General features: G+C 41.7%; 1 protein-coding gene across 2 annotated transcripts in view; it reads left to right on the top strand.

Annotated features, from left to right (window-relative positions):
• APH1A (aph-1 homolog A, gamma-secretase subunit) overlaps nucleotides 1-21,748 on the top strand; it is a 543,117-nt gene that overhangs the window by 211,870 nt on the left and 309,499 nt on the right. The gene's annotated exons all lie outside the window — the stretch shown is intronic.

The following is a 21,748-nucleotide window of genomic DNA, read 5'->3' as shown; positions in this document are numbered from 1 at the left end:
GTTTCTGTTATGGACTTGCATACATATTGTGCTAATGGAGTGTTTGTTCACTTTACTGATTTGTCTATGAACGTTTTTAGTCTTAGAATGCAAAGTCTGCTATGTATTGTTGCAATTTGTGACATACTTGTTATTCAGTTTCTACATGATTTAATAAGATCAACAGAAATATGCTCGGCAGTACTGGTGACTGTTACACTAGCAACTTTCTGCCAGGGTTATCAGAGTTTGAGTGCCGATTTAACATTATACTTTTTGTTTTCATATGGTAGCTTTTATAAACTGAAATTCTATGATGTTGCATGATAACTTGGGACCACCAAAAGGCAACAGCATGCATTGGTGTTTGTATACAGGAACAATCCCAGCTATACTTTATTTTGTGGTAAGCATTGTTAAGTAGCTCATGATTTACATCTTGACAATTTGTGTTTTTATGTCTTTTGCATGCTTTTGAATTTGCTTAAGTTCCAGATCCATACTGTTTTGATGTGCAGAAGCACAATGTTTTGTAGGAGATGCACGGTTTTTATTCTTGAAGTGCAGGGACCTGTCAGATTCACTTTTGATGGTTTCCTTGTTACAGAAAGAAAGAGTTTTTTTTTCTTATTCTGTTTGTTTTTTGAGAACATTGTAACAGGACTCGAGGTATCCATCTGCTATGTGGTCATCTTCATTGATAGCTGAAGCTCCCCACTTGAAACATATCCAGGCTGCTAAGTTCCTCCTGTTTTCTCCATAATGCACTACTAGAAACTTTCCCCTCTAGACCTCTGTTGCCACTCCTCAGTGTACAGTATCTGAGAAATGGCACCAGGTTACTTGTTTTGATTTGTGGCCATTTTTACATCCTAACCGAATACCATAGGTGTACTTCATGCTTAGTTTCAGGCTTTGATTGGTTCCTTTCCTCCATTTCAGTTATTTTCCCCAATAAGCATTTTGAGGACCTTTGCTTTTTGTTTACAATGTCCCCATTTAATAGGTTTTGGCTTTCACCTTTCCTTTTATTGTTATGTTAAAAAAAAAAAGTCTGTAACCTTTTCCTGTATTTTTCTCTGTTCTGGTTTTTGCTGTATCTTCTTCATGCAATAAAGCTGTAATCATTCTATAGTTGCATGTATAAGAATAAAATACCATCTCAGGATAAGCATGGACAGTGCTTTAATTGTTTAGGAAAACATCATAATACTTATTTCATATTTGTCAAGGATTCTGTCCTAGTATCCTGTAAGATGATAAAGTGCCATTCACTAAAGCTCTGTGTATATGAAAAGATGCTTCTGCCTTATCCCATAGCTTCTTTGGAGTCAAAAGCTTTGACATCATTCTCAGAACTGATACAGTCTAGAGATTCTGTATATTCCCCGACTCCTCAGAAAGGCAAACACAAGTGTTCCATACCTTGTAAAACAAGAACTTCATTTTAAGGTCCTTCACATAAAAAAATGGAAGATGTTGTTCAGAAGCTATTTTACAAATTGTGGAGATTGTATCTTCATTAACTTAAAATGTCTTAAAGTTAAATGTCACTTGATTAGGCAATTTACAAAGGAACAGTAGGAGGACATCTGTGTGGCTCCCAGGTATGCAACAAAGTCCAGATGTTTTAGGATTTTTGTTTGAAGTGTTTACGTAGGTACTTTTATACCCCAAGCAGACTTCAGAGAAAATAGATAATGTCAGGTAATCAGCAAATGCTAGAGGTATGATGGTAAAGAGAGAGGCAATTGAGAGCATTTTTTGGGAATATAATGAGTTGTCAGATTTTAAAAATGGTAATCAATATCTAAACCATCTGTATTTGAAGTACTGAATATTATAAGAGAGGAAAAAAATGGAGGTGGGATCTTTAGAAAAGGGAAGGAGCAAATTACATAGAAATATATGGAATTTGTGGAAACAGAATAATGTTCAGGAGAAGGAGAGAGGTTTAAGGGCAGGCAGAAACTTAGCAGGTTATGTAATGTTAGAATGAACGATTGTTAAAAAGAAAACGTATTTGTATGCTGCATAAAAATAATGAGAAATGTCTCTAAGGTTAGTTTTCTTTTTTATAGGGAGCTGGGAACATATGTACACGGTAATCTGGCCTTTGACCAACACATAGCCAAGGTAGTAAGAAAATCATTTTATGTCACCCAACTTATAAGTAAAGGTATGGCATCCAGGTTCAAGGAAGTTACAGTACTGCTTTAATCAGTCCTTATCAGACCCATTATTGAGTACAGTGCCCCCTTCGGGATGTACCTGACCATTCATATGGAATAGTTGGAATGCACACGCAGGTTCCTTACTGTGAGAATCAAGGGTATTAACACATTGTTCTATACAGGTCACCTTAAAGCTGTATCTGTATACTCAGTCTCCTACAGGTTACCGAGAGGTGATCTATGCTTGGCATATAAGGCATCATCAGATCCAGCCCTGATGGACCTTTTGCACATCTGCAAAATGAATAGCACAAGAAACATTAGATCCAAGGATTTAAACTTTGCTTGAGACGTAAATAGAACATGTTGCTGAGGTAGATGCATCTCAAAGGACCCCCATGCTCTGGAATAGGCTCCCCATCCATGTGAAGCAGAGTCTATCCTTATCCCTATTTCAAATATAAGCTTGGTGTGTGATGTGGTTTGGTCACGAGGGCAAAAGCCAACCATGGGTAAATCCAGCATTGCCCACACCCAGCCGTGGGTTATTGCTGTTATACAATGACATTATTTAAGAAAAAAATACTTACTTTTCTTAAGTAATGTCATTGTATAATGCCTCTGTGCTCTTCCACAGTTTTCCGGTATTCTGGGGCATTTCTGATGTACTGCCCATGTGTAAGGGACTTGTGTTCCCACGCTTATGCAGTACATCAGAGGTAGCAATGCTGAAAGGAAGATCTCTGTTTTTTTTTTTTTTAATTGAAAATAAAAAAAGAAATCGGGAGACTTTACGGTTCGGTAGAGCTGGGACAGACAAAATAAAAGGATAAGCAGGTACGTTTCTTTAATTTTGCAGAACGTACCTGATTATCGTGTTTTTGTCTGCGCTGTCTCCCTCGTTCATTTTGGGCCTTCCATTTTCTTTTTGGGGGGCAAAAAAAAAAAGAAAAGTAAAAAAAATTATTAGATATACTACTGGGAACAAGTCTGGGTGACTGGACCTTTTTCCCTTAGTATATTCTCAGATTTAAACCAAGCACAAAAGTCCAAAACCAGTAAAATAGTTGGATGAAGCACACCAGGATCCACAAAAATATAATTTATTGAGCGCTTTCATCTTTTTAAATAAAAAACTTCATCAGAATAAACATATAATACAATACAAGCATCATCTGTCCCAACTTATATAGCACAAATAATTAACATAATTAATTGACAATAATTAACTAAAAGGTGTATGCCTCTCAAATTTTTTTTTCTTAAAATTGTACATACTATAAAAATACTGGTGTGAACCAACATCACAAATACATTGTAATACATATGACATACAAACAAATATAAAAACAAATGTAAGACCAAAAATCCTGCAAATAGAGAAACATTATTTTGACTAAAACTATTCAACCCAAAGCATGTAATTATTTAAATGTACCCTTCTGCCTTAAGTCTAAGAATAGAACTTATAGAAATAGTACTATTTAGTCCTGGTTGTTCAGTGGCATTAGTTCTCAATTGCCATCTTAATTCCTGTAGCTGTAGAAAATCATTTAATGGGCCACCTCTATCCCCCAAAGTCACTTGCTCTAATACTATAAACTTGAAACTGTGACCCTCATTTTTAAGAACATGTGCTGCCAAAGCATTTTTTAGTTCCTGTTTCTTTATATCATAGAAATGCTGATAGATCCTACTTCTAAGGCATTAATCATCTTTAAAATATAAAAACTTGGACATACATTGCAGAGGGCAAGGTAGACTATTGCCTTACTATTGCAAGAAAATTTCTTTTTATGCATATGTCTACCATAATTTGGAATTTCTATCACAGTACCTTCTATAATGTATTTATATTGTAGGCAGAAGCCACACTTAACCATTCCACCTACCCCTGTATACATCTTACATGTCCTCTCTAACATATTTTTGAAACTGGTATCCTTTTTATGTACAATTTTTGGAACCGTTCCTACTAAATCAAGATATTCTTGACTAGTATTGAATAAATTTCAATTATGATTAATTATTTGATTAATATCTATAAATTGCTTGTTAAAACTAAAGATAGCTGATTTTTTTAAAACCCACTGTTCTCCATACATGGTTCACCCTCTTGTGAAAAGCTACCTTTTCCAAGCAAAGGGAAGAAGTGGCCCCTCTCCCTTTTAATGACCACCTCTTGCAGAATCTGATCCAAAAATACTTGCAGATAGCCCCTTTGTATAAGCATCGACTTCAATATTTGTATTTGATGTCATAATTCATTCCAATCAGATACCATCCCTGCTAGCCGCACACCCTGCCCTTTTACCAGTGATTTATTTCTGATGTAATGGGTGAAAGCTGTTATAATGTAGAAGGGTGTTAGAGTAGGTTGGTTTTCTAAAAATTGTTGTTCTAAAACCTTTTGCCTCTCTATCTTTACTAATAGTAATGTCCAAATAGTTTATCTCTTCCTTCCCAACTGAATGAGTGAAATCTAAAAAATCTGTACTCTCTTTTATGAAAGACAAAAAATTGTACAGTTCTTCCTCATTCCCATTCCATAAAATAATTATATCGTCCACATACCTTCCATAATATTTCCAGTATTGGACAAATTTACTGTTAAAGACGAATTCCAATTCCCAAAAGGCCAGAAAAATATTAACAAAAATAGGGGCACAAATGGCCCCCATTGCTACGCCTTTACACTGTTTAAATAGCTGTTCTTCAAAAACAATTACATTGGTGTTGAGAACCAGTTCCATTAGGGTTCTAATACGATCATGTCTAAGGTTTGTATGTTGACAAAGATATAAATAAAACCACTCTACACCAATGTCATGTGGAATAACGGAAAACAGGTCCCTAACATCTATGGTAGCAAAGAGAAGAGCATCATCATACATGTCCTTATTAATTTTCCTAAGAAAGTCCCAGGAATCTTTCACAACCCATGTACAATCCTTTAGTACTGTTTTTAGTTGAGTATCTATGAATTTTGCTATGAAATAAGTTTTTGATGCCTTTGCATCAACTATTGGTTGGGGGGGGGGGTTGGCTAGATCCTTATGTAATTTTGGTATACCAAAAATTGTTGGAATTTTTGGACATTTCACCTCCATAAATTGATGTTCTTCAAGACTAATTTCCCTATTCAATACAAGTTCATCAAGCATTACGTCCACTTTCCTATACAAAATGTTTTTTTTCTTTCAAACTGATCTCACAATAAACATCTGTATACAATATACCAAACATTTTGTCAATATACACATTGGTATTCATAATGGCCAGCCCTCCCCCTTTATCAGGTTTCATAGCTCTAATTGCTTTGTTCTTACAAATATCATTCAACAATTTCATCTCATTCTCATCCAAATTATTATTTTGAAATAAATGTGTACCTTTATTTCAGAAAATTTTACGTATATCATATTCACACATTTTTTCAAAAGTCTGTATCACAGGATGTAAGGGTGGGTTAAATAAACTAGTTTGTTTACATGTTTCATGCTCTATCAATGTAGAGGGTATTCCTTTAAAATAGAACTGAAAATTCAACTTCCTTGTATATAATTTCAAATTAATAAGTACATCAGCTATTACTGCATCTCTACTGGGAATAAATGACAAACCTTTATCAAATACATCGGCTATTTTTTTATCAAAGTTAAATTCACTATAATTATAAATATTGAAGTCAACACATGTATTATTTAGTATGTTAAACAAACATTCATTTTCACCACTTTGTACAGAATTAATGTCATAAACTGTATTAGAGACATTCAATACATTTTCCCCCTCCCCCTGTAATTCCGACTGTATTGACCCATACCCCCCCCCGATTCCTGAGTTGCTCCGACCTCCTCAGCGGGGGGGTATTCTAAAGTGTCAAGATGAAATTCATCATTGTCATTCAATTCCCTACTACCATTAGGGTCATGTACATAGTCATTAGAAAAGGAATCAAAGCTGTTACAATGTTGAACATGCTTATTTTGTCCCAAAGGTGGTGGAGGGTACGCCCTATGTTGGGCATAGTCATTTTCATCCCTTTTAAGTTTCCTGTCTTTTTTTATGCTTCAGATCAATCATAGTTGAGTCAATATGTTTAAAAATGCTAAAATATTCCATGTCTTTAGATTCAAACAGTAAATCAGAATGTAAACTGTCATAACGTCTTTTTATCCTGACAGATAAATCTGTCATCTTCCTGATATTGTCTCTAATCAGACAATCTAATAGTTCACATCCATGCTTATTAAAAAGCTGTAATAGTTCAACGTGAAGTATAGAATCTGTTATCAAACCTGACGGGTACTTCCACGTGCGGAGGCCCTTAGGAATCTGCTCGCTACGTTTGCATTCCCTCAAGTAGCTATTCTCAAGTTGTAACTTACGAAAGTCTGATGTCAAAGACTTAAACTGCTTCAGTTGTTCATTTAGCGAGCCATTTCTTTCATTGCTGGATTGCATCAATGTAGAGCGCCACTCTCCCTCACCTTCCATCCACTGGCTAAGTGTATCTCTTCCGTTATAGGAGGTACCGCCCCTCCTGTTTTCGGAATTTATAGCCATAAGCAAATTTTCGTTACCCGATTGGTTAAGGTCCGGGTTCTGTTGCCGTTGTGCTGGTGTAATACCACTAGGATCTATTTCAGCTTCCACAGTATGGTTGTTCGACCTATAAAGTCATGGAAGTTGTGAATTTTCAGATTGTTGAGTCAACCTTTCCATCAGCAGGACCAAGTTGCCCACAGTTGTGTTTAAAGTCTGTAATGACTGTGCCAACAGGTTTAAAGTTGGTGGATCACTAATGCCAGCTTCTTCCATCAAAACAACTGAAACCAAGCACAAAAGTCCAAAACCAGTAAAATAGTTGGATGAAGCACACCAGGATCCACAAAAATATAATTTATTGAGTGCTGACGTCTTCCATTTTCATTTTGGGGGGCAAAAAAAAAAAAAGAAAAGTAAAAAAATAAATTATTAGATATACTACTGGGAAAAAGTCTGGGCGACTGGACCTTTTTCCCTTAGTATATTCTCGGATTTACAATGATTGGGCTGGCCAATCAGCATGCTCATTTTTGAATATTAATAGTCAGTCATTGTATAATATCATTGTTCTAGGAGTCGAGTATGCAGTCAGTAACTTAAGTTCTAGTGTTGCAGACTGCCCTACATTAGCCACTTACAACATATGCCTCCGTGTGGATACTGGTGCAACTGCAGATAGCAGACTAGCTTCTTATGGAGCTTGTGGCAGTCTTACTTGTCATGCAGCAAGACAGAAGGACCCAAGGACCTTTGCAGTGACCATTGGAGACTTCAGCTCCCAAGCATGTTGTTGCTTCATCTTCTTCTGAAGATTGCTAGAAAACACATATGCAGCAGGAACATGGTGCCTGTTCCCAAGTGTCTCACATGTAACACCAAAGTTGAAGAGGATGCTGATTCCCCTGCCTTTTATCCAGTTACCACACAAATTTGAGAAAGTCTTAAACAATTATGTGGTAAAAGGGAAGATTCCCCACCAACTGTGTGTCCTTCCTGCAAAGGCTACTGCTTTCAGTCCACCCAGCAACCCTCTTGTGTGGTTACCCCTTTGCTGCTGGTGTCAAAGGATGCCACCAGTGCAGAGTGGCAAAACCCAAGCACTATGACTCCAGTTGTAAGGAAACAAAACAGGGCACTCCCACCTCCCCCAAAGGATTGTAACTTCTAGTTAGAGACTCCCATACCTGATTATATTATTCCATTAACTGCCCTCAAATCCCCTCTCCAAGTCTTGCTTGAAGACATTAAATATATGTGCATTTACTGAAATATGGTTCCAGTTTAGTGCTAGTGCTTCCATCTTTACCTGGATTCAGAACTTGTCATGCATTTAGGCACACTGGAAACTGTAGAGGCATGTCAGCATTTATTCAAAACCCCAGCATCTCGCACAAGTCATATATTAATCTTCTCTGGAGCTTATGGCCCTAGCATCAGTCAGTAGGTTAGTGACAGTGGCTGCACTGTTCTGACACCAGGTGTTTGGATTCATTTTTCTAATAATGACACTGTACTTCAGTAGAAGAGGGGGTGCTGCACCCTTGAGTATGTTATTCTTCGATGAGATAATATGTTAAACCTGGGTCCTGTACGAGTTTTAGCTCAGATGTATGCAAAATATTCCATTGGACTTAATCAACAGTGTGTGGGTGCTTTATTGTACAATGTGAATGCCCCCACATACATTTTTAAATAAAGTATATACATACCATACTTGTGTTTCTATACCTGTGATTTCAAATCCTGTTTTAAATTTACACTCCACCCTTTCTGCCACAGCAAAAACGTTAAAATCCTACATAATCTAGTGTGTCCCCTTTAACACTAGGACTGTGTATTACAGGCAGAAGTTGCTTGGTATCTCAGAGATACTCCCAGTCTCTAAAACTTCCCTATAGCTCTCATAGTGCCCCACACTTCTCTTGTACAGATGTTGTTTGCCACATTATAGTCAGCACAGCAGGATGCTTCCTGGCTAGCTTTGTAGTGAACTAGTGAGACAAATTTGGTGAATATATTCTCTGGTTCTTTGCTGTAGTTGGTACTACATTTTTGATACTTGAAAATGTATTGGTAGTGTTTCTAACATTTGACAGTGTTTACTATTGTGGATAAGGCCTCAGGGTTTCGTACGTGTGCCAATTGAGGTCTTAAGATTTCCCACTAGCATGGAACATCTTGATACAAAATGTGAAAAATTGTGAAAAAAATTGTTTCAGAACATTAGAAGAAAGATGTAATAAACTGACACTGTAAAGGCTGTTGGAGTAAAGCCCCTTTAGCCAAACCCATTGCAGCAGATGCTGCCCTCAGGAAAGAACCTTTCAGCGAGAGACTCCAGCAGTTAACCCCCTTAAAAGAGAGGTTTGGGCATTGGACCTCTTTTGAAAGTTTGTATACATGTCTAGTACCTGTTCTGTCAGGGCTTTGAATTATCTGACAAGCATCAGTTGCATTCCAGTTTGACCAACAAACACCTAGAGATACTGAACAAGTTACTCCATGAGAACCTGCAATGAAAATTATTTTTCTGAGGTGGCTACTATAATTAATGTCTGCATGATAAACTGCTAAATAATGCAGCTGATGGATCATCTAGGATAGCTGGGTTAGGCATTGCCATCATAATCATGTAACTTTGTGGATAACGCCAAGATTTATTTTGCCAGTATTCCTTACTTTGGCTCATATCTGTTTGGGACTCCGATGAAGGAAAAGCCAAAGAGAAATGAGCAAGAAGAAAAGATGTTCACAGCTATTGGAGTAAAACTGACCAGTGCTCAAGGAATATTTTCACATAACTAAAGCAGTGCACAAAACATCTGGTTCAAGAAGAGCCAATGGCGCCTATTTGAACAGTATTGCGACAGAAACAAGTGCAGTTGGAGAGTTTTTTAGAATGGGTTTTCCAGAGGTGGAGGTGGTCTGCAAAGTCAAGGATCCCTTAGATGTCCTTCTGTTTATCTGTTGCAGTATTCCTAACATGACTAAGCTCCCCACTGCAGGTGACCAACGTCGGCCAGTATATGAAAGTATTTCACTACTGTAGGAAGCGTGATATGTCACACTTAGGCTGCTGTTATATGTCTGCCATAAAAGTGATATATGCACGCATCCACCTCAGAACTTCTCTGCCCCTAGTCCATACGCCATTTTGAACATCGGTGTGCTTGCCGAGCCATTTGATGTTTTCTGCAAATTTTCAGATACATGCCCGGTTGGGGAAATCTTTTTTCTTTTACTACTGTTTACAGGTAGGGTTCATGTCATCCAAAAAAGGCAAATGCCAGTGTGGAAGATGAATTCCACGTAAAGACATCTTCAGTATCTGTTCTGTCTAGGGCCTACCCACGATCACAAATCCTGTCCCATTTGTCAGGCATTTGTACCCAGGAGTAGGCTTTCCTCCTTAGCCATTTAGTTGGAAAAACAGCACTTAAAATTATTAGTGAAAAGTGCAATGGAGGGGACCCTTTGGGCCCGAAGTAAAGTTGGCCACTAAGAGGAAGGCCAAAAAGCCTAGACCTGAAACTGCTGCTGTGCCTCTTCATAGGGCCATCTCTCCCAAGGCAGCTGAGAGCCCAAAGATGTGACTGGTTTCTGGCTCTGGATCGTAGGTTGAACCCAATGTTGAGGCAGTCTTGGATCTGACCACTAGCATGTCCTCAGAGGCTGAGCAGGCATTCATCCAGGATGTACAGGGGGAAAGTGCGGCTCATAATAACCGAAGGCCCTAAAGGGATACCTCAGATCCTCGTGCAGGAGGAAATCCATTCAGACATCATAGAATGTAGGCCTACGTCCAGCCCTATGACATTACATAGGACAGACCTGCACCAAAAGAAGAAGCAAAAAACAAAAAACTTGTTTCCTCCAAAGGAACCTCATAGTGACTGGGAACAATTCACCCAAGGCCTTTTCAAGGCCCTTATGGCTCTTAAGTCCCCCTCTGGGGTTTCAGTCTCTACACTGCCATGCACAGCATCCCCACAAAAGAGAGTCAGGGAAGAAGTTTCCTCAGATGAAGAGGCCTGCTCAGAAGAGGAATCTCTGGCATACTCCTCACAGATCCCATTCCCTCTAGCTTATGCTTCTTTGGAGGAGGATTCCAATGGAACTGACTCACCTGTGGAAGAACTCTTCTTTGCGGAGACCCTAGTTAAAATGAGGGAACATTTCAAATGGGATCGCACTCTGGTATCTGAAGTACAAAGAAGGAAGTACGACCTTCTGCTTGTGAAATCACCCAGTCCTTCAGCTTTTCCTCCTGTGTTACCTGCTTTCCTGGATGCCTTTCCCTCTGCTTTCAAGGCCCAAGACTCCCAGCCTCCTGCTCCTAAAAAGCTTGACCGATTTTTACAATGTCCTTGATGATTGTAAATTCTTGTTTAAATGTCCTTCAGTAGATCCATTGGTGATTTCACTGGTTTCAGGCAAACCATTCAGGTTACTGCCTTCAACCTCTCTCCTTCCTTTAGCTAAGGACAGCAGGAACCTGGAAAGACCATGCAAGAAAGTGTACATTTCAGCCAACTTGGCATTTAGAGCCGTTAACTATCAGACACACATGATCAAATTGCCTTGGGCCTTCTCTCCCAACTCTCCTGTGTCATTTCAGTTTTACCTGACTCAGACAAGAAGACCTTGGCTGTATCCTAGCTGGGAGCTTCCTCACAGATAGTTCACCACTCCATCAAATGCAACTATGATGCCGCAGAGCCTTTTGCCAGGGCAGCTGCTTCTGGCTTTGTCTTAAGGAGTTTTTCCTGGTTAAGACTCCAGCCATTACCAGAGGATATTAAATCCTACCTACTGTGCATTCTGGCACTCCAAGTTTGGGAGCTGGCAGTCCAATACAGGGTCATGCTCCAGGCAGTGTACATCCCATCCAGCCAAAATTGGGTGGCAGACACCTTGTGAAAACAACCAGCTTCTCATTAAATGCACTAAAACCACTATAGCCAGGACACACCTGCTGTCTACCCTCCTCTATGCATCCCCAGTACTAACATCTGCAAAACTGATCTGAACAAGTTAGAGTCTTGTTATAACACGATTGCGAGATTTGCTACTGTATCCCAATATAGGACCCATCATTGTGTAGCTCTCAAACAACTAAACTGGCTAGAGCTGCCTCAACTTCTGAAACTCAATTAACTGACATTCGCCCACAAGCTGTACTACTACCTAGCCAAGACTCCAGCATTCCAGAATCTAATTACACCATATTCTACAACAAGAACCTTAAGATCTAGTACCCAAAACCACCTGGAAGTCATCAAAAATAATAATGACGCAGGGAAGTCTCTGTACAACTACTCTATTTCAATGGCCTGGAATACCCTACCTAGCCACCTGACCTCCATTAGCTCCACCACAAAATTTAAAAAGCACCTCAAAGCACACTATATGAATACCTGGTTATGCTCCTGTGACTCCCCAGGATAATCAGTTAATTAACCATCCTTTTCACCATCTCAACCCAATATGCCTTATTTTCTTATATATCAACAGAACTAACCCATCTGAATTCTTGTATGACCCACTAATCTTGATGTACTTTGTGTTTCACTGTTGCAGTCATCACATTTGGATTATCCCTGCCAGAGGGTAGCCCTCGGCCAGCCCAAATACCATAGACTTAGTATTTCTGCGTCTGTTGAGGACTGACGTCAGGTCGTCCGTGGTAAAAAAAGAAGGCATCCGATGCCATTACATCAGTCTTTCTTGCAGTGGAACCCGAAGCAGAAGCAATTTGCATGAGTGCCAGCCAGCCACTACCTGAGTTTCGTTTCCGAATTGAAGTTCAAGTCTTCGAAAGCTAAGTACCCCGTTGGGGATCCTTTTTTCTTGCACTAACTGATGTCAGAAAAAGTTAATAATTGTCTCGCCTATGGAAAGCAAATACCACACCGGGACTTCCATGCATACTCCATCACTTGTCTAGACCCAGACCACGATGTCTCTCGTTGTCGCTTCTGTGCTCTGTTTAACACCAGAACTCTCCATCGTTGGGCTCTTATTGTAGCTAGATATTTCTGCTTACAGTACTCTAATTCCGATATGGCTTTGGTAAGCCATCCGACAGCAGATCTTCTGACAAAACGTAAAGATAAAGACAGAGACAGGCTGCACAGGATCAAACCTTCCGACGACACTTCCATTAAGCTGGTCATCAGTCCTCCGGAACTCAGTGAGGTGCTTTTGCAGCCCCTGATGCCCGCTTCAGTTAATTCGCAGGCCTCTACCGAGACCCTTTTGGAGTCCGGTATGCCTCAGAACTCTTCTTCGTCTAAGGATCCTGCTGTCGTCTCTACCTTAGGTGGGTTGGGAGCCACTGTGCAGGCACCGGCTTCTGAGGAAGCCCTTCGCATCACCGAATTCCGACATAAACCAACGTCTTCTTTCACATATACCGTTCTTTCGAAAACAACTGAGTTCCTCAGGCCTAGGGGTCGAACCACTCCCAAGGAACTGACTACCCATTCTCAGGTGCCTGCTCCCTTGCCTCAGTCTCAAATGCTTAAAATGACAGAAGACCTTATCATGCTGATTAGGGGCCAGTCCACTCCCTCAAAAAGGAAAAGAGATCTGTCTCCAGTAGTTTTGTCTGAACAAGACTCAGATGAATCCGATGCATCTGACTATGAAGACATGTAGCCAGTCTCTACTTATGAGGATCGTGATGCAGAGGAATCCATTCCTTCAGCCTCTCCCCCGGAGGATTTCTCCCTTGGTGAAACCCTGCATACCTTAAGGGGCATTTCCAATGGGAGAGTCAAGATTACCCACAGTCTGAAAACAAACTCGGAGAGTTCTTGGTCCTTCCACAACACCGGCCCTTAGCCATCCCCCCAGTCCTAGATGTGGTGAATGATATCTTCCTTTAATCCAGCTTGACTCCAAACGCCCTTCCTCCTGCTCCCAGAAAACCAGACCAGTACTACAGAGTCCCTGACTCACACAAATATCTTTTTAAAAATCCTACAGCTGACCTTGAGGTCATTACTCAAGGGCCTAAAGGGATTAAAGCAACCTCAGCTAAGAATCCCACCCTCTCAGACAGGGATTCCAGAGCGCTTGTCAGATGGGGTAAAAAAGTATATACCTCAGCTACTCTTGCTATCAGGGCGCTAAATTGTCAGTTCCATATGCTTAAGTATCAGCAACATACCTTGGAACTCCTTAAACAAAAAATTTCCTCCTTTCCTGCATGGGCAGAATCTAAAGATTTACAGGACATATTGCATTCTGCTGGTCAAGTAGCTAAACACGCTTTGCACTGTGGTTTTGACTCTGTTGAAGCTTTTTGCAGGACAGCAGTCACCGGATCTGTCATTAGAAGACATGCATGGCTTAAGGAACAACCCCTGCCAGACCATGTCAAATCAAAATTGTTGGATACACCCTTGCACAAAGATAACTTGTTTGGCACCAAACCAGAAGAGGTCTTACAAAAGATGGAAGAAAAAGCAAAATCTATACAGACTGTTAACGATTTCTTACAGGTCCAGCCCCCTAGGTTCAGCAGGCATTTCCCCTCCAAGCATGGTCCTTTCCTGCTCAGAGTAGACCGGGCCAACCTAGGTCCCATGGAAACAGACACCCCCCCCCCCCAGACAGCAGCCCCAGTGATTGCAGAGATCCAAGCAGTGGACTACCTCCACTTGAAAACCAGGGAGTTCTAAGCCACCCCCTTATGGTAAGAACTCAGTGACTCACCCCTTCCCAACCTCACATACCCCTAGGAGGAAAACTGTCTTTTTCACTCAAGCACCTGGGCCACCCTTATCAAGGACCAATGGGTTCTAAACATCGTGTCTCAGGGGTACAAATTCTCCTTCCACACCCTTCCAACCCCAAAAGGGTTCCCAGATCTACTACCAAATCAGTGGATATAGGCTCAAAAGCAAATCCTTTCCCTGCTCTCCTTGGGGGCAGTAGAGCACATTCCTGCAGAGCAGATAGGTCAAGGCTTCTACTCCAGACTTTTTCTGGTGCCCAGAAAAGAGGGCACCTGGTGCCCCATCCTGAATCTTTCCATTCTAAACACCTTTCTGGTGATCCCAAAATTCAAAATGCTCACCCTCCTACAGCTGTTTCCCATGCTCTCCAAGGACGCCTGGCTATCTACCCTGAACCTGAAAGAGGCCTACCTCTACATTCCTATCGGGGAGTCCTGCAGAAAATATCTCCACTTCAGGGCAGGATCTCAACACTTTCTGTTCTCTGCACTTCCCTGTCGCTTATCTACTGCTCCCAGAGTTTTCACAAAATGCCTGGCTCCAGCCATTGCCTTTTGCAGACAAAGAAATATTCAAATGTACCCCCTACTTGGACGACTGCTTTATTCAGGCAGACGGCTAGGGAAAGCTGCTCAAAGACCTAGCCTTTGTAAAGGACCTACTAACCTCCCTAGGGTATGCAATCAATAAAAAGAAATCCAAATGGTTACCCACCAAAAGGATAATCTCCCTGGGAGCAAGTCTGGACACAGCATCCCAGATGGCATGCCTTCCACCAGAGAAGCAAATTTTCCTATCAGCTTACTTCTCTCAACTGGCCACCAGGCCCCAGCTTTCTGCAAGGAAAATCCTGCAAGCCCTGGGGTTCATGGCCTCTTGCATACTCCTCATTCCATATGTCAGACTGCATATGAAAAAAATTCAGTGGTACCTAAAGAGCCTTTGGTGTCAACACACTCAGATTCTGTAAACTCTTCTGCCTATAATTCCTTTCCTGAGTTAAGAATTTCTTTGGTGGGCAGCAACATGCTTCCACAACAAGGGACTGCCCTTCTCCCCACCACCCAGACACTCACCACAGATGCATCAGACTATGCTTGGGGTGCACACCTGGAAGGCAGGTGCATACAGGGCCAATTGAACCCCCAGCAACTCCCTCTGCACATCAGTCTAAAAGAGATGATGGCTGTGCATCAGGCCTTAATAAGTTTCAAGCACCTTCTTTCTCCAGGGGTTCTCCTGATCAAGACAGACAACACCACTGTGATGTGGTACATCAACAAGCAGGGAAGGGACTCACTCCTACCCGCTGTGTAGGCTGGCCATGACCCTGTAGTTCACAGCCTCTTACATGCACAATACACTTGTTAGCTCAATACCTGCCAGGCTCTCTCAACTCCCTGGCAGACCAATTAAGCAGACAGCTCTTGGACCCCCACGAATGGCAGCTCAACAGAAGCACCTTCTTCTTAATATTTCAGAAATGGGGAACCCCGGAGGTCAGCCTCTTTGCCTCCCACACCAACCACCAGCTCAGCAAATTCTGCACCAGGGAACTTCACTGCATGGCTTGGAAAGTGGATGCCCTGTCCTTCCCCTGGGTAAACCTCTTGGACTATGCCTTTCCTCCCCTACCTCTCATTCTCAGGGTACAGCTCAAAATAAGGGAGGAAAAACCAAGGACCATTCTCATAGCTCCAGATTGGCCCAGACAGCACTGGTACCCCTTGCTGCTCAGTCTGTCCCTGATGCCTCCATGGAGTCTTCCTCAGATTCCAAACCTTCTAACGCAGATGGAAGGGAAACTCATGCACCCCCAATTGCAGACACTCAGTTTGGCAGCTTGGCTTATACCCTAGCCCCTGACCAATCTGCTTTCCTCATTAAACAGATTCTGGATGTTATCCAAGAGGCCAGACCCTAGCACTAGGTCTTATGCAGATAAATGGAAAAGGTTCTGCACCTGGATCCAAGCTAAGGGGGGCCAACACATCACAGCCCTCCATCCCTCTCATCCTGGATTACTTAGCTGACCTGCTACACAGTGGTCTCTCATTCTCCTCTATAAAAATTCATGCCTCTGCTATTTCTGCTCACTTTCCCACTGAGCGGCCTCTCTTTTCACACCCTCTGATTAAACAGTTCCTCAGAGGGGCTAGCAACTTGAGGCCCCCCAGAAGGGCACCAACACCAGCTTGGGACCTTAACTTTGTCTTGGAAAAGCTGATCCTGCCCCACTTCGAACCAGCTTCTTCTGCAGAGCTAAGATTTCTCTCCTGGAAGACTGCCTTCCTCCTGGCCATCACTTCAGCCAGAAAAGTCTCCGAGCTGCAAGCACTCATGGCTGTGGAACCCTTTATCATCTTCCATGCAGACAGGGTATCCCTCAGAACTAATCCATCCTTCTTGCCCAAGTTGGTGTCCAATGTGGCTCTCAACCAATCCATTCATTTACCTACCTTCTTTCCTAACCCCCAAAACAAGGGGGAAAGAATTCTACACTCTCTAGATGTGCACAGATGGCTCAGATACTATATCTGGACAAGACTAGACCCTTCAGGAAGTCTGATCAATTGCTGGTTAGCTTTGCTTCCAGGGCAGAAGGCAAAGCCATCTCCAAACAAACCACTTCCAAATGGATAGCACACTGTATTCATTTCTGCTACAAACAGCATGACAAGCCCCCCCCCCCCCCAAGGGGGTCAGGACACACTCCACCAGAGCAGCCTCCGCCTCTGCAGCTTTCCTCAGAGGAGTCCCCACCAGGGACATCCTAGAGGCTGCCACCTGGACATCTTTTCATACTTTTGCCAAGCATTACCACCTGCCTCTCTTCTCTAAATCCAGGGCAGGGTTTGCCTCTGCAGTCTTGCAAGGCTTTCTAGCAAGCCCCTAGCTTCCTGGACTGCCTCCACCCATTTTCCTCAGCTTTGGTAATCTACCCAAATGTGGTGACTGCAACATTGAAACACGAAGAACATAGTACAGTTGTGTACACTTACCATAAATGTAGATGTTCGAGTGTATTATCTGTTGCAGTCCTGGTTTCCCTCCCTCCATCCCCCTTTCTCTTTTTTTTTTCTTTTTTCCTTGTTCCCTTTTCCTTACAAGGGACATTTTGGTATTTATTTTCCACTGGTGGAGTTCTTCCACCAGTGTCTGGCCTCCTAGTTTGGGGGCTCCTGACAGATTAGGGCAGGAAAAACTGATGTAATGACGTCGGATGCCTTCCTTTATACCACTGACGACCTGACGTCAGTCCTCAAGTGACAGCAACCGACGCAGAAATACTAAGTCTATTGTATTTGGGCTGGCGGAGGGCTACCCTTCAGGGATAACCCAAATGTGATGACTGCAACAGTGAATACACTCAAAAATCTACTTTTATGGTAACTGTACACAACTTTACTTTTCTGCTTGCCTTGTACTAATCCAAAATCTTGACTTACTTTACCCCCCTAAACATTATATTAACTACTCAACTCCGTTTCATATTTCCACCTCTCAGTGCTCAGGACTCAGTTATGCTGGTTACACCCGTACTGCTAGTAACAGCTCAACAAGCCCACATCATCTCAGTTATTACATTGTCTTACCCCCCCTCCTACCTACTAACATCCTCCTAGCTAATAACCTCAGCTATATGAGTGTAGCATAAGATATTTCCAATTTATAATGACATGATGAGTGATGACTCTTGTATATGTAATCATATAGTTGTTTCATTGACATTAATGTAAAGAATGTATATTATTTTTACTATGTACTATACGAAACTATAATCCAAAATTTTCTCATCTTATTGCTGTGTGTAAATTTCACATTTACTATGTTATAACTTGATTACCATAGACTGTGTTTGCATATCTCACCTGTTTGTTTTATGTATTGTCTTGAGTTTTCCTCCCTGAGCCTCTGCTGAAAATAGACCTGTGTCCAGTCGGACTTTCCCAGTAAACAAATGTAAAATAAATATAAATAAATAAAAACTGTGAAGATCCTCAACACAGTCCCATGAATGGATGCTTCAAAGGGAGGGTTTCTGGATGTTCATAGGTTCATAGATTAGTACTAGGCTAACTGCCCTTGCGAGACATTTTAAGCCTAGCCAGTTATCCCTTGTGAGACTCAAACCCTGCACCTTATGTTTGTAAGGCAAACACTTTAACCATTAGGCCACCCTCCCAACCCCATGTTTTCCACCAGTGGAGTATTCCTCAAGTAGATCTCTTTGCCTCCCACTGACAACTTCCACAATTTTGTGCCGGAGTCCCTCACCGTCTGGTTTGGAAGGTGAGTGCCATTTCATTCTCTTGGAAGGGGATGTTTCTATATGCATTCCCTGCCCTTCTCATCATTCTGAAAATCCTGTTCAAAATTCAGCAGGACAGACCAAATATCATCTTGGTGACTCCCTTCTGGCCGAGATAGCATTGGTTCCCCCTTCTCCTGCATTTAGCCAAGGGCAATCACCACAAGTTACCTCGCAGGGCAGACCTTCTCACACAAGATAAAGGAACTCTCATCCATCCCCACTTGTCTACCCTTCCACTGACTGTGTGGGTGATTAGAATTTTAATTCCTTTTAGACACTTGTTCTCAGAAGATGTGCTTAGGATTCTGCAGGTGGTCAGAAACCCAATACCAGAAAATCCTACCTAGCCAAGTGGAAGAGATTTTCAGACTCATGTCTCTCATGAAACCAGGATCCACTATCAGTGGAAATCCCTGTAGTTCTATCCTATTTGTGTGAATTTCTCAGTACTTGCTTGGCCTACGCTTCAGTGAAGGCCCATATGTCAGCTATTTTTGACTGTCTGCCTCTATCCCTTCCCTCTAGCTAGAAGGTTTGAGACTTAAGCAACTCTTAAAGGTGTCCTTCACATTAGACTTCCCTGGAAACCTATTCCTCCACCCGGGGATCTTAATTTTGTGCTGGAGAACTGTGCTTCTCCTAGTTTTCACATCAGTCAGACATGTATCTGAGCTCCAGGCCTTGTGCCCCCCTTTTTTCCCCCCATAAAGACAGGGTGTCCTTGCATACCAACCCTTCCTTTATGCCCAAGGTAGTCAATGACTTATCACTCATCCAATCCATTCAATTACCTACTTTCTTCCCTTTTCCACAAAACTCTAGAGAGAAGGTGTTGCACACTCTTGGTGTGCATAGACAACTTAGATTTTACTTGGAGAAGACCAAAGCTATTAGAAAATCAGACCAGCTTTTTATCTCCTATCATCCCGGGGTTCTGGGATTGCCCGTTTCCAAGCAGACTATTTCTACTTGGATTTTTAAGGCTGTTTCTTTCTGCTATGTTGAATCATGGTAAAACCCTTGCTTCTGTCAAGGCCCCTATCACTAGGGCTGTTGCCTCATCAGGGGCGTTCTTCAAGGGATTGGACACTAGCTCTATTTTCGAAGCAGCTACTTGGATTTGTGTACTTCACTAAGCATTACAAATTGGATGGCATTTCAAGGTCCAGAGCAGGGTTTGCCAGAGCCATACTCCACAGGTTCCTGGGGAGCTCTACTGCCTCTTCTGCCACCCTCTCTTCATGAGCATTTGTATTCTTCCTCATGTTAAGAATACTGTAACAGACTAATAGGAGGACATAGAATAGTTGTGTAGTCTTACCACAACGATAGATGTCCTTCTTTTCTCTGTTGCAGTAATCCGATTCCTCCCTCCTTCCCCCAGGTGGTTTAGTCCATTTCCTTGGAGGCTCTTTCCTACCTTCCTTAGGTTGGCTTCCTCCTGAGGCATTCAGTTCTGAGGTACATGAATGCATACATCACTTTTATGGCAGATGTACAACAGCAGCCTACAGGCAATGTACCACGCATCCTACAGTAGTGAAAGACTTCTGTATACTGGCCGATGTCGAGTTGCCTGCAGCAGAGAGGTCACTGAAGTTAACAATACTGCAACAGAGATGATAAGGATATCTGTTATGTATCGATTTTACACAACTATTCTTTCTTCCCTGGGATAACAACCACAGAATCCTTAAAGACCTACCTGACTGTTCCTTTCTGGAGGTAGATATGGGGATCTAGTCTCCATGTACTTTCCTGCTTGAGAGGCAATTACACAGGGCACATGGTGCAGAAAGATAGTATGCAGAGGATACATTGCTGCAATATTCCCTTTGTTACCCCACCAAGCAAGGCCAACATCCATACTTCTAGACATCCATCCCTGTCAAAGGAGTATGGTTGAACTAGACATAGTAAGTGTCTTATTGAAAAAAAAGCCATCTGGAGGTCTCACCAGACCAGTAAAGATCCAGAATTTAGTTAAGATTCTTCTTGATCCAAGATAGATGAAGGACCTCAAACTCGTACTAGTTCTGAGTAACTTAAATAAGAATGTAGAGAAAATAAAGTTTTGGATGGTCACAGTGAAGTTGGTTAACCCCATGTTTGTAAGAGGGGAAAATGGATGTGCTATTTAGATCACCAGGACACCTGTTTACACATCAAAATAACAAAATATGTCCAGGAGAGTCCTGCAGTTCAAGGTCTTGGTCAGTCACTATTAATTTGGAGTATTCCCTTTTGGTCTACTACTCACAGGCTCAAGGGTATATTCAGAGCAGATTTTGTGTCTTTTTACAGTTGGACAAGTCCATAACAGATCACCTCAAGCTTGAAGAGTCCTCAAGTTTTCCCTTACCTTACTGAATGGTTCCTAGCTGCTATAACAAAGGAGTCACTTATGTGAGCAAAGTGTGATTTACTACAACTGTTCAGGCCATTGACAATTGTAGTGAACACTACAAATTAGCAACTGGAGACTTTGCAAGCACAGAAATGTATTGGATGCGACTAAAACACAAGGACCTGTCCAAGTAGTAGTTAAAGACAGAACTAGCATTATTCACTCCAATGTTTTTGCTCTCATGTTAGACCCCATGCTGACAGCGGCTTTATACTACCATTACTTACCCCCCTGAGTCAATTTAAGATAAGACTCGAACAATATTTGACACCAAACTGGCTATGTCAATGTATCAAACCAGACTAACTCTTCTCTACTATGAGTTAATAACTATAATTTCTGTTACTTAATCCGAATTTACACCCGGGATTATCTCTAACCTTGGAATTTGTATAACTTGTTAAGTATGTAACCACTTTATATATTGTATCTGTAATCTTAACTGCTTATCTTGGAGCTTTTCTCCCCGGGCCTCCACTGAAAATGGGCATGAATCCAGTCGGACCATCCCGGTCAACAAATGTAAAATAAAAAAATAAAATAAATAAAATTATACACCCAGGTTCTGTGTCTGAAG

Source organism: Protopterus annectens, chromosome 8.part0, assembly GCF_019279795.1.
Source record: "Protopterus annectens isolate FY-2018-M chromosome 8.part0, PAN1.0, whole genome shotgun sequence".
NCBI classification, from domain to species: Eukaryota; Metazoa; Chordata; order Ceratodontiformes; family Protopteridae; genus Protopterus; species Protopterus annectens.
The sequence above is the reverse complement of the archived record's forward strand: the minus strand, read 5'-3'. Positions and strand labels throughout refer to the sequence as shown.